Source organism: Misgurnus anguillicaudatus, chromosome 10 (assembly GCF_027580225.2).
Source record: "Misgurnus anguillicaudatus chromosome 10, ASM2758022v2, whole genome shotgun sequence".
Lineage (NCBI taxonomy): Eukaryota > Metazoa > Chordata > Actinopteri > Cypriniformes > Cobitidae > Misgurnus > Misgurnus anguillicaudatus.
In genome coordinates, this window is record NC_073346.2 from 20,120,564 (window position 1) to 20,132,256 (window position 11,693).

An 11,693-nucleotide genomic window follows, 5' to 3' on the forward strand; every position below is an offset into this window, starting at 1 on the left:
ATATCCTGGGTCTGTGCGTGAAGTTAGGGTGCTGAGGAACAGTCCTGTGTAACGTATCAAAATCACCCGATTGGTTGGTCTCCGGTCGATTGCTTTGCTTTCCCGTGGCATCATGGGAAAGCTGGGATAGAAGTGTCCATCCGATGCACGCTTCAGAATAGGGGCGAACTCAGTAGGGCATCCGGGGATTTCTCGCCTACTGATTTTATGGATACTGAGGATTCGGACGTACTACTCTGTTCACGTGCTGTTTCCCCTACTACATTTTCAGTAAGTAGGCGGTTTCGGACAATACTCAAGTACACGTGCCTCTGAATCTCGCGAGAAATAGTCCAAAATCCCGCTAATTCTCGCCGACCCTTTTACGTATACTGAGGTTTCGGACATACTATTCGTTAGCCTACTGCTTTTTGCCTACTATATAGTATGGCAGTATGCGATTTCGGATTCAGCCATTGCGTACACCTGAATATCAACGGTACGCACAGTTTCATAAATCAGGCGGTGAGAGGAGTGTAAGCATAATCTTACGCCAACATATACGCCCGTTTCTACGCAAGAATGATAAATGGGGGCCACTGTGACTACAAGACAACACAACTGGTTCTGTCATGGTTCTGCCATTTTGTCCTTTGTTTAATCTAGTCTTGTGGCAGAACCATGACAGACCCATGTTTTTTGTGAGAGCACTGGCTTTGTTTATTCCTAGCCATGTGCTCTCAGTCTCGTCTCTTGACCCCGCCCCCTTGTTTCCTCATTAATTATCCCATTATTGTTTGATTTATATCACCTGTTCCCCTCTTGATTTGTTCCCCTATTTAATCCTCTTGTATTCATTGTCCTGTGCTTGTGCATTGTTCCTAAAACCTGTAAGTATGTTGTCTTTGAAGTCTAGTCTAGTAGTGTTTATTGTATTTGGTCAAGTTTATTGTTCAGTGTCACCCTGTCTAGTGTTAAGTGTAGTTTAGATCTAGTCTTGTTTAGTGTTCTCTCCCTTTGTTATAGTATCTTGTTTATGTTGTTTTGCCCCCTCGTGGGTTTTGTTTTCTGTTTAATTCTTTAATAAATATCCTGAGTTAACCCCTTGTTGTCTGCATTTGGGTTCATCCTCCATCCACATAACAGAATGCACAAGCCAATACAGAACCCAGCAGACAACCCGTGTCGTCCCGCCAGGCGGCAGTCGGCTGACCTAGAACTTTGGTGGCAGTCGACTGCCGCCGACATGAAAATGGGCAAGGCCCCATTTCCTCCTCAGCTAGAGAGGACCCTGAGGGTGTATGCCCAGGATGTTGAAGCGAGGAGGGTTTTGTTGCCAGAGACCCTCCTCAACTCCTACTTCATTGCGGGCCTCAACGTCCCTCCTCCCTTGCCTGAACGAGAGGGGCTGATCCGGCGCCCGTTCCGTGAGATTGTGGACCAGTTGTGTCGGGAGGAGCTTCCCACCAGGGCATCACCATCTGCCACTCTGCCTACCATTCCAGAGGGCCGCGCCATCTGTGTGGTGACTTTGGAGGACCCGGCTCTCACCACTCCAGCTCTCGAAGGCTCTTCCCAGCCTGCCGACCTCCGGGGGAAGCGCGAGAGGAGGATCTCGTGGGAGTCAGCTTCCGAGGGGTCCTCCACTGGTCTTGCCACTCCCACCACGGCGCTCATCCCACCTGCTCCGTTCACCGCACCACGTCCACGCAAGAAGAGGAGGAGGAGAGGGGTTGTGGACCCTCAGCCCCTGCCGTCTGCGCAGCCACCGCTGCAGCCCCTGCCGTCTGCGCAGCCACCGCTGCAGCCCCGGCCGTCTGCGCAGCCACCGCTGCAGCCCCTGCCGGCGCCGCAGCCACCGCGGCCGCCCCAGCCGGCTGCGGCGCCACCGCTGCAGCCCCTGCCGTCTGCGCAGCCACCGCTGCAGCCCCTGCCGTCTGCGCAGCCACCGCTGCAACCCGTGCCGTCTGCGCAGCCACCGCTGCAACCCGTGCCGTCTGCGCAGCCACCGCTGCAGCCCCTGCCGTCTGCGCAGCCACCGCTGCAGCCCCTGCCGTCTGCGCAGCCACCGCTGCAGCCCCTGCCGTCTGCGCAGCCACCGCTGCAGCCCCTGCCGTCTGCGCAGCCACCGCTGCAGCCCCTGCCGTCTGCGCAGCCACCGCTGCAGCCCCTGCCGTCTGCGCAGCCACCGCTGCAGTCCCCTGTCACTGTCTCGTCTGCGCTGTCGGACGCAGCGCCCCCTGTCACGGACCCTGTCTCGTCTCCGCTGCCGGACGCAGCGTCCCCTGTCACTGTCTCGTCTGCGCTGCCGGACGCAGCGCCCCCTGTCACGGACTCTGTCTCGTCTCCGCTGCCGGACGCAGCGTCCCCTGTCACAGACTCTGTCTCGTCTCCGCTGCCGGACGCAGCGCCCCCTGTCACTGTCTCGTCTCCGCTGCCGGACGCAGCGCCCCCTGTCACTGTTCCTGTCTCGTCTGCGCTGCCGGACGCAACGCCCCCTGTCTCGGTTCCTGTCTCGTCTCCGCTGCCAGACGCAGCGCCCCCTGTCTCTCCAGCTCCTTCTGTTGCTTCCTCCCCAGCACTGTCATCCTGTTCGTCTGCCTGGTCCCCTGCCACTGTCTCTATGTCCTCCCTGAACTCTCTCCTCTACCCAGTGAGTCCTGGCTTGCCCCCATCTGCTCCCTTGTCTACCCCTGCCATGCCCTGGAACCCTACCTTGCCTCCTTTTGTACCCCTTACCCAGTCTGCATCCCCAACCAAGCCTGTTCCCTCCAAGATCCCCACCAAGCCTGCCCGGACTCCTCGTCCCAAGCCCTCCACTACCCCTGAACCCAAGACCCCTTGCCCACCCAGCTCCACCCTACCTGGACTTCCTCACCTGAACACTGTTTTGCCTCCGCCCCCCCCTCCCTTGTTTGTTGTTTTTATGTCACCCCAACCCTCTTGTATTGTATTCTTGTCTGCCTTTGATATTATTTGTCATGTTTTCTTGGTGTCTGTCTATCTGTCAGTCTGTCATATCTCGTGTTTAGTGTTCCCCTGGGGAGCGTCTGGTAGTCGCTCCTTAAGGGGGGGATTCTGTCATGGTTCTGCCATTTTGTCCTTTGTTTAATCTAGTCTTGTGGCAGAACCATGACAGACCCATGTTTTGTGTGAGAGCACTGGCTTTGTTTATTCCTAGCCATGTGCTCTCAGTCTCGTCTCTTGACCCCGCCCCCTTGTTTCTTCATTAATTATCCCATTATTGTTTGATTTATATCACCTGTTCCCCTCTTGATTTGTTCCCCTATTTAATCCTCTTGTATTCATTGTCCTGTGCTTGTGCATTGTTCCTAAAACCTGTAAGTACGTTGTCTTTGAAGTCTAGTCTAGTAGTGTTTATTGTATTTAGTCAAGTTTATTGTTCAGTGTCACCCTGTCTAGTGTTAAGTGTAGTTTAGATATAGTCTTGTTTAGTGTTCTCTCCCTTTGTTATAGTATCTTGTTTATGTTGTTTTGCCCCCTCGTGGGTTTTGTTTTCTGTTTAATTCTTTAATAAATATCCTTAGTTAACCCCTTGTTGTCTGCATTTGGGTTCATCCTCCATCCACATAACAGGTTCAACAAACACATCACAGCACAAAGGACAGGAGAGCTCCTCATCAGAGAAAATGGGTTTAGAAGCCATTTTGCAACACATGAGCCCTTTGTAAAAAGAAAAAAAAAGAAGATTCTTGTTACTTTCACTTTTAAAAATGCAAATTCACTGCAACCAATAAACAAATCACTACAGTTTAACATAATTCTCTGCTGTTTTCAAATGTAACAACAGCTATTATTTATGCCTACGATAAATTTGTAGATTGACCTCAAATAACTTGAGTGTTTTAATCCCACGTTATTCTTTAATACACATCCTAAAAAATGTACTGTAGGCAAAGAGTAACCACAACAGTGTGGTTAAATGCACAGAGTGGTTCTGTTTTCAAGTTTTGAATCAGAGCCGATCCTTCCTATACGCAAGGTATGCAACTTGCATATAGCCCCGTACCACTAGGAGGCCCCCTTGCTTTTAACTTCATGCAGCGCTGCACTGACATATTGGTGATTGACATCACTGCCGTGAGAGCTTTTTGAAAGCATAACAAGCAGTCTGATCTCACTTGGCTGCATCCGAAACATCCTACTTCTATACAATAAAGTAGGCGAAAAGCAGTAGGCAAGGCGAGTAGGGCCCTGTCCCAAATGGCGCACTTCATGTGGACTTTCGGTCTTGTGGCCTTAAATTGCGTATGCTCTCTTCTAAGAGTCTGTTGGGTGTCCAACATTGGTCATTTTTATGCTCCGAGGTGTGCTCATCAGCGCCCCCTTTGCACCCTTGATGTGGTCTTCGGCGAAACCCACACTGCTGCAGGCTCTACGCACTTTACCAACCTAGAAGTCCTTGCAAAAGAGCAATCAGATGATGGATGGGAGGACTTCACATTAATGGGCAACAGCTCAAGTCTGTCCCAAAATACGACTCGGGTGCGCCCCTCATGGACTCGCGTTAAGGGTCCCTAAGGTCTGCACTACATAATGTCATCAAAGTGTGGACTCTGATGAAGTCCAAACCAAAAGTCTGGAGTGTGCCATCTGGGACAGGACTTAGTACAGGGGTCTCCAACAGAGTATGTGAGGTGCCCCCCAAAGCACATTCTATTAATAGTCTCAACTGTAATATTTATTTGTATATTAGCTGGGCTTGGTTTATGGTAACATTTTAAACAATGTGATATCAACAAGTGAAATAAAATAAACAAGTAAAACAAAAAAGTTTTGAGTAGACTATATTAAAAAAGTAGTTTTATAAATTGTGTAGCTCTTGCTCACAAAAACGTTGTAGACACCTGGCCTAGGATGTCTGAATTCAAAGGGTGCATCCAAATTCAGGGTCTGTATTATTTCTTTGAAAACAAAACCAAAGGTTTAAAAAAATAAGAACAAAAGTCAAGCAAGCATTCTATGCATTTTGTTGTCAAGGTAAGTGCACGCACACAAACACACACGTCTGTTTTGGTGGGACATTCCATATAATACGTAATTAACAGCGGAAGACAGCGTTCACATCATCCAAATGTACTGAACTCTGATGTCAATCGAACCCGGGTGCCCACCAAAAGTGCTAATGTGAAAATGCCCATAAAGCCCTGTTTTCAGATTGTTTATGATGAAATAGAACGGTTTTGACTGAAATTTGGACATATGATGCGGGGCCGAGAATTTTCGGGTGTTTGTTCTATTACCTCCCACCTCTACAATGGGAGTATAGGTGCACAGGAACAATCCTTCCTAAAATGCATTAAACTTTTGTTTACAAAGACGTGAAACTCACCGAGCGGCCAGGGGTATTCACCGACACGCCCACACAAAAATCGCTGCAAAAGACGCCCTCCAACAGTTGTTTTAGCATTCGTTGTAAACTTGTGGACCTATTTTTCCAAACGCCTCACACCCGTATATTCTTCCGTTGAGAGTAATAATAATAGACACTCCAGCCCAGTTGGTGGCGATTTTTGTGTGAGCATATCAGTGAACACCCCTGACCACTCGGTGAGTTTCACGTCTTTGTAAACGAAAGTTTAATGCATTTTAGGAAGGATTGTTCCAGTGCACCAATACAGCCATTGTAGAGGTGGGAGGTGAAATAACAAACACCCGCAAATTCTCGGGCCAGCATCATATGTCCAAATTTCATTCAAAACCGTTCTATTTCATCATAAACCATCTGAAAACAGGGTTTTAAGTGTAAAATACCGAACTTGTCCTTTAAATAAACACATACGACTCAACACTGGGAAAAAAACCTTTCACATGCTCTCAGTGTGAAAGAAAATTCACATTCAAAGGATTCTGGTACTGTAACCAAAAAATATCCAATGATATGGGCTTACAGTTATCTTTAACTCAGTACGTGTATCATTTATAAATCAGTTAAACTTACAAAAGCGAATTGGCATTGTGTGACCCTGAAGATATAAAAAAACAAACAGACAACAAATCTAAAGTTTTATATAGGGGTTTTTCGCAGAAGAGAGAGTGCAAATTGCAATATGTTTTACCTCAATTACATTAGTTACATCTTTGTGGTCTGTTGTAACCCAAGCAATAACGTCAGAACATCCAACAATTAGTAGCCAATGGCATGGCAAAAAAAAATCATCTGATGTATCTCACTCTCTCATTTCAAACAGGAAGTCAAGAGGCGTTGAAAACGAACCAAAATAAACCTATGTGTCTGCCAGCTTCTCTATGCATTTGTCAGGAAGGAAAATACGACATCAAGGAGCTAAATAACCCATATTCCTCTTAAGTAAATTCCAGCAGATATGATGTAACCTCAAAGTGCAAGTGTTTGACTCATATATAGACAAAATGCTTTAATGTCATTTTGCTGCGTACAGTGTGTTTTATGTTTTGTTACGTGGATTTCTTTAATAAAAAACCTCTAGGATATCCCGTCACATAGCATATTTGTTAGACAAAGCATGTTAGAACAGCAAGCAGCAATCAAACACAACAATGTGATTGTGAAAGTGCAAATCAGACTCTATCTATAAGAGGCCATTGTTCACAAAGCCAGACAAAATGTTTGAAAAGCCCTTGTCAGCTCTCCTTCTCGACCCCTGAGGCTGTATTCACAAAGCAGACACTTTAAATAAGTAACTGTGCACAAGGCCAGACAGCATGTTGCCTCTCAGTGCAGTTTGATTCTGGTATGGAGCTGCTGTGTGCTTAGATGTGGCTGAACAATGTCTTTGAGACAGGATAAGAAGGGCAAATGCTGTGTGATGTGGTCAAATGGCATTGCTTAACATTGAGTTTGAAATGTTGCAGTTGAGAGAAGATAGAAAACAACAGAGGCAAAAACATTAAAATCCTTACATGTCTGTTTTCAGTTGTCTGGTTACATTAAGAACAAATACACACTTATATACACTAAGACTTTGATAAATACACGTGCTGCTAAATTATTTTGTAAAATTGTGTAGGTAGGCCTATATAGAAATAAATCACTTCAACATTCAAATTATTTTATGTTTTTAATCACAGAAATGTATTTGCTTAGACAGCACTTATATAATTGAAAGTAAGAATCATTAAAAAAAAAAGATTATATGGTAATGCATGACTTTTTCAACCAGCACAACAAATGGGTTTGTTATAAACCATATTAGCATACTATTACACATAGTATGTATATTATATATCAACATATTAAACAGTATTATTAAAATGTATATAATAATTTGTATCATATTCAAAATAAACTACTTAAAATACAGTCATCAACATGAATTTATCATCATTTATCATGGCACATAGTGAGAAACATTTCAGCCTATTTACTGTACAACACTTTGGTCTTAAACTATTATCATTTCCATCATTTGTATTTCACCAAACCAGTATTAATATTTCAGGCCTGTTTAAAAACAGAGGTTGATGCTAAATGGATTTGTAAGTAATGCATTAGGTGTGTGTACTCACTGGCACAGCATTTTATTGCATTTGCTTCCACAGCAGCCATTTAAAGTACTTGCCCTGGTTGTACAGTTCCTTGGCGTACACAGTTCTGTATTTACATCAAAGCTGTTAAGTCTCAGACAGTGTAAGAAATACACCTTACGTGAACTGTATCTATATACTAAAGAAATGTTTGTTCACTAAATGCCATGCAATCCACCTATTAAAGGCGAGGTGCACGATCTCTGAAAGCCAATGTTGACATTTGAAATCACCTAAACAAACACGCCCCTACCCTAATAGAATCTGAACCTTCTTTTGATAGACCCGCCCCACACATACGCAACCAAGGCAACGGTGTTGTTTAGTAGACACACCCCTTTTCCAAAGCGTTTCTCAAAAATCATGCACCCCGCCTTTAACTACACATGATCAATCATTATATAGGTATACAAATACAGATTTGTATGTATAATTATAATATATAATTCATATGTATATTATGCTTATGTAAAAGCTAAATATATTTTAATTTGTTATATTAGTGACAATTTAATATGTCACATTTTTAACCACGTAGTGCATACACAGCACATACACAGCAGTTAATATAGGTATAATATAGCTAGAAAACTTGTGCATATAAATCCAGTGCTTATTTTAGCTGGTGTACAGAAATACAGTCATGATAACATTTGGATTAAAACAGACAAAAATAATGCTTTTCCGTTTGCTTTTTCTGCTTCTCAGCTGTGGAACACACTTCCAACTGAAAAAGAGATTATACAACATATTACTACTTTACATAAAGTCTTAAAGGCGGAGTCCACGATGTTTGAAAAACGGTTTGGAGAAGGAGACGGGCCGACCACCAAAACACACTTATAGCCAATCAAATCAAATCAAATGCCGGTTTGCGTATGTGTGGGGCGGGTCTATCAACAGAAGGTCCAGATTCTATTGGGGTAGGGGCGTGTTTGTTTAGGTGATTTCAAAAATCAACATTGGCCCTCAAACATCATGGACTCCGCCCTTAAGGCTTAGCTTTTTAAAAAATCAAACATGTGATTATTTTTACTGTTGTTATGCTAACATGTTCAATGTTTCCTGCTTGTTGCAAGGTGTGTGCTGTTGTTTTGTGCACCTGCATGATTATTTGTGTTGCAATGTTGATTAAAATAAACAACTGGAGATTAAATGCCCAGGTTTGAGCATGAGGCCAAAAAATAATACTACGAAGAGACACATAAATGCATTGACTAGAAGCCAGACATCAAACTTTTGTATTGGAGCAATGCATTGTATCCGTTTCGAAAACTCTCACATTGTTCAATAAATGTCATGCCATCTTACATGTATCTGACTCTTTCTTTCTTTCTTAAGCTGAACAAAAAAGTCTAAACGTTTTTATCGGCACTGTTGCATGTGTTATGTAAATTTTTATTTTTAGGTTTTTTGCTCTATGCAGAACATATGCAGGGTTTACCGCTAGCTTACATGATTTACCTAACAAGCTATAAGTTGTACTTACACTCTTAAAAATAAAAGGTGCTTCACGATGCCATAGCAGAATAATTTTTTGCTATAAATGATTCTAGAAAGAACCATCTGAGGAACCCTTCTGTTTTACAAAGGTTCTTTGTGGTTCAAAAACTTTTTTTAGTTCATGAAAAGGTAAGAAATAAATGGTTCTTCTAAAAACCTTTAAATGATTTTTTCAAAAACAAAAACAGTTCCTCTATAGGGCCTCTTGCACCACAGAAACCTTTTCATAGTAACCAAACTACTTGTGGGACTAACCGCTTTTTAGCATATTCACACAGGAACTGGGGATGATTTTAGTGTAATCACATTTCTAATGGCAGAGCGCAAGCATGTCAATCATCCAGATGGGCTTGTGATGTTTGTCCATGACAGGTGTTTACAATAACATTTGGAATAAAAGTGTACATGTATGCTACAGAAGAAATATTGATATCTTCCATATTCCAAATATTGATCCATCCTTACATGGACTGTAATCATCCGTCATCATTGTTTTCAACAAAGTATGCACACAGCACAGTGAGATGTCATACCTTCACTATGAAAAAAAGGCATGAAATCCAATCTGTTAAAGTCTAACATGTCAAATTTGCCCAAGTATAAGTTTAGTCTTAAAAAACATATTTTGTTATTTTGTGTCGAGTCCGCCTCGCGCACACTTCAGCAAATAATCCAGTTCTGCGTATATTGTCTTTCTGTGACCATTTATTTGCAAATGTGTATTATTATATATTATGCATAAAAGTGTATTGTTTGAGGCATGTTGCTGTTTGGATACTTTGTGTCGCCCATCACTTCTGCAGCCATTTGTGCTGATTTCAGATCGGCCATCAGTACAAATGCCACTTCACTGTATGCTACGTCACTGTATACATCACTTTAGAGACCCACCAGGAAAATGGTTCTGGGGAATAGTTCTCTGGAAATCAGTACCGGAACTAAGCGGTCCGAAAGCCCCTTATGGCATCGCTGTGAAGAACCTTTTAAGCATCTTAATTTTTAAGAGTGTATAATAGCCTTTAGGATAGTTACTTCATAATTCATTTATCCATCATAGTCAACTGTAGTACAAACCACAAATGATGTTGTACATACCAGGATTAAGCAGGTTCATCTGGAGCAGGTTTATCTGGAGCAGGACCATACTTAGGCCTGTAAGCAAAGAAATAGAAAAATTTCAAAAGTTAGGTTTTATTATACAAATATTATAAAATTAAATATATAATAATGCAATTTCACTCTAACAGCAGAATTACTATAACTTTAGTAGAGTAGCTCACTTTTTTTTTACTTTCACGCAGATAAAGATGATTACCCCAGACAGAACCACAACTGTCATAATAACAGCAATGGCCCACGCCCAGTCTGGAAAACCTCCTGAAATAAACATGTGAGACATAAGACATTTCAATAGTGTTGAGAAAATAAACACTTTGAAATAAATCTATTACAGTGACAAAATAATAATACATAAATACAAGAAAATCAAATGAGAAATGTTTTATAATGTCTACCATTTTCCTCTGGCGGGGGGTCAAGCGTAACTGGATATTCTGGTGATAAATTTGCTGACAAATAGACAAAAAATGGAAATGCTTGAAAAAAATCTGGTATACTCTTTATATGGATATTATGCTAACATATTAACATTATGTTTGTGTAAAGCTATATTTTAATATACAGACGCAAAAAAAATTACGAGACTACACCAGTTTTTTGCCTTTATCGTCAAATACATGTATTGGTGGACAAATAACAAAAGTGATTTACTCTAAGGGCAGCTGGCAGCACGGCCACAACTAAACATGTTTATCGACGATAGTCATACATATGGACGAAAGCAAGCCTTCATGACAATAGTTGACATGTTTGCCAATTATGGTTTTAAATTATTATTACTACTATTATTATCATCATCATCATCAATGTTACCCTGCACTGTGGTCGTGTTGCCAGCTGCCCTTAACACAAAAAGTCCTTCAGTGAATACAGAGTTTATTATGTACTCAAAGTTGTTTACAAATACATTTTTAAGTTGTGTCGCCCAACTTAATGTCTGTGGTGTTACAACAATGGATGTTGCCTCTTTAAGAAAAGATAGAATTTGAGCTATGTATTGTAGGTTAAGCAGGTGATGATTGATCTGACCCATAATGGTCATGGTTAATCTACATTTCTGACAATTTCATCTGTTACTTTCTGTGATGTTTCAAAACATTTAAAGCGTTAAATATAAAAAATCGAAATGTCCTCCAGCTTTAATTTTAGTAGTAATTGTAGTACATTAATCAAATTCCAAATACATAGCAATTATTTGTATCATTTTAAAAAATGAAGCATTTTACACTGCTGCCTCTTGTTTGCCACTACAAATGAAAAATGACTCCTACTTTAAATGGCTACTAAATTTTAAGGTTCACATTTATTATGAAGAACCATTTTTTCGCTTTAGTAACATTTCACATTAAACAATGCACTGGAGCCATAATGGTTACTATTAGGATGGGTGTATGTGCTTTTTGAAGCCAGTAAAACAGACAAGGAGAGCAAGCATATTTTTAAAATGACTCTGTGTTCAAAAGAAAGTCATACACCTGGGATGATATAGGGTGAGTAAATGTTTGGTGAATTTTTATTTTAAGAAATGGGAATTTAAATTTTTGTACTACTACTTTGATAGATTT

General features: G+C 41.8%; 1 long non-coding RNA gene across 1 annotated transcript in view; it reads left to right on the forward strand.

Moving 5' to 3' along the window:
- LOC129447943 (uncharacterized) overlaps positions 1 to 6,978 on the forward strand; it is a 102,179-nt gene extending 95,201 nt beyond the window's left edge. Inside the window, exon 5 of the long non-coding RNA XR_012371518.1 lies at positions 6,192 to 6,978. This is a non-coding gene — a long non-coding RNA (uncharacterized lncRNA). The remainder of the gene's footprint in view (positions 1 to 6,191) is intronic.
- The last annotated feature ends 4,715 nt before the right edge of the window (positions 6,979 to 11,693 follow it).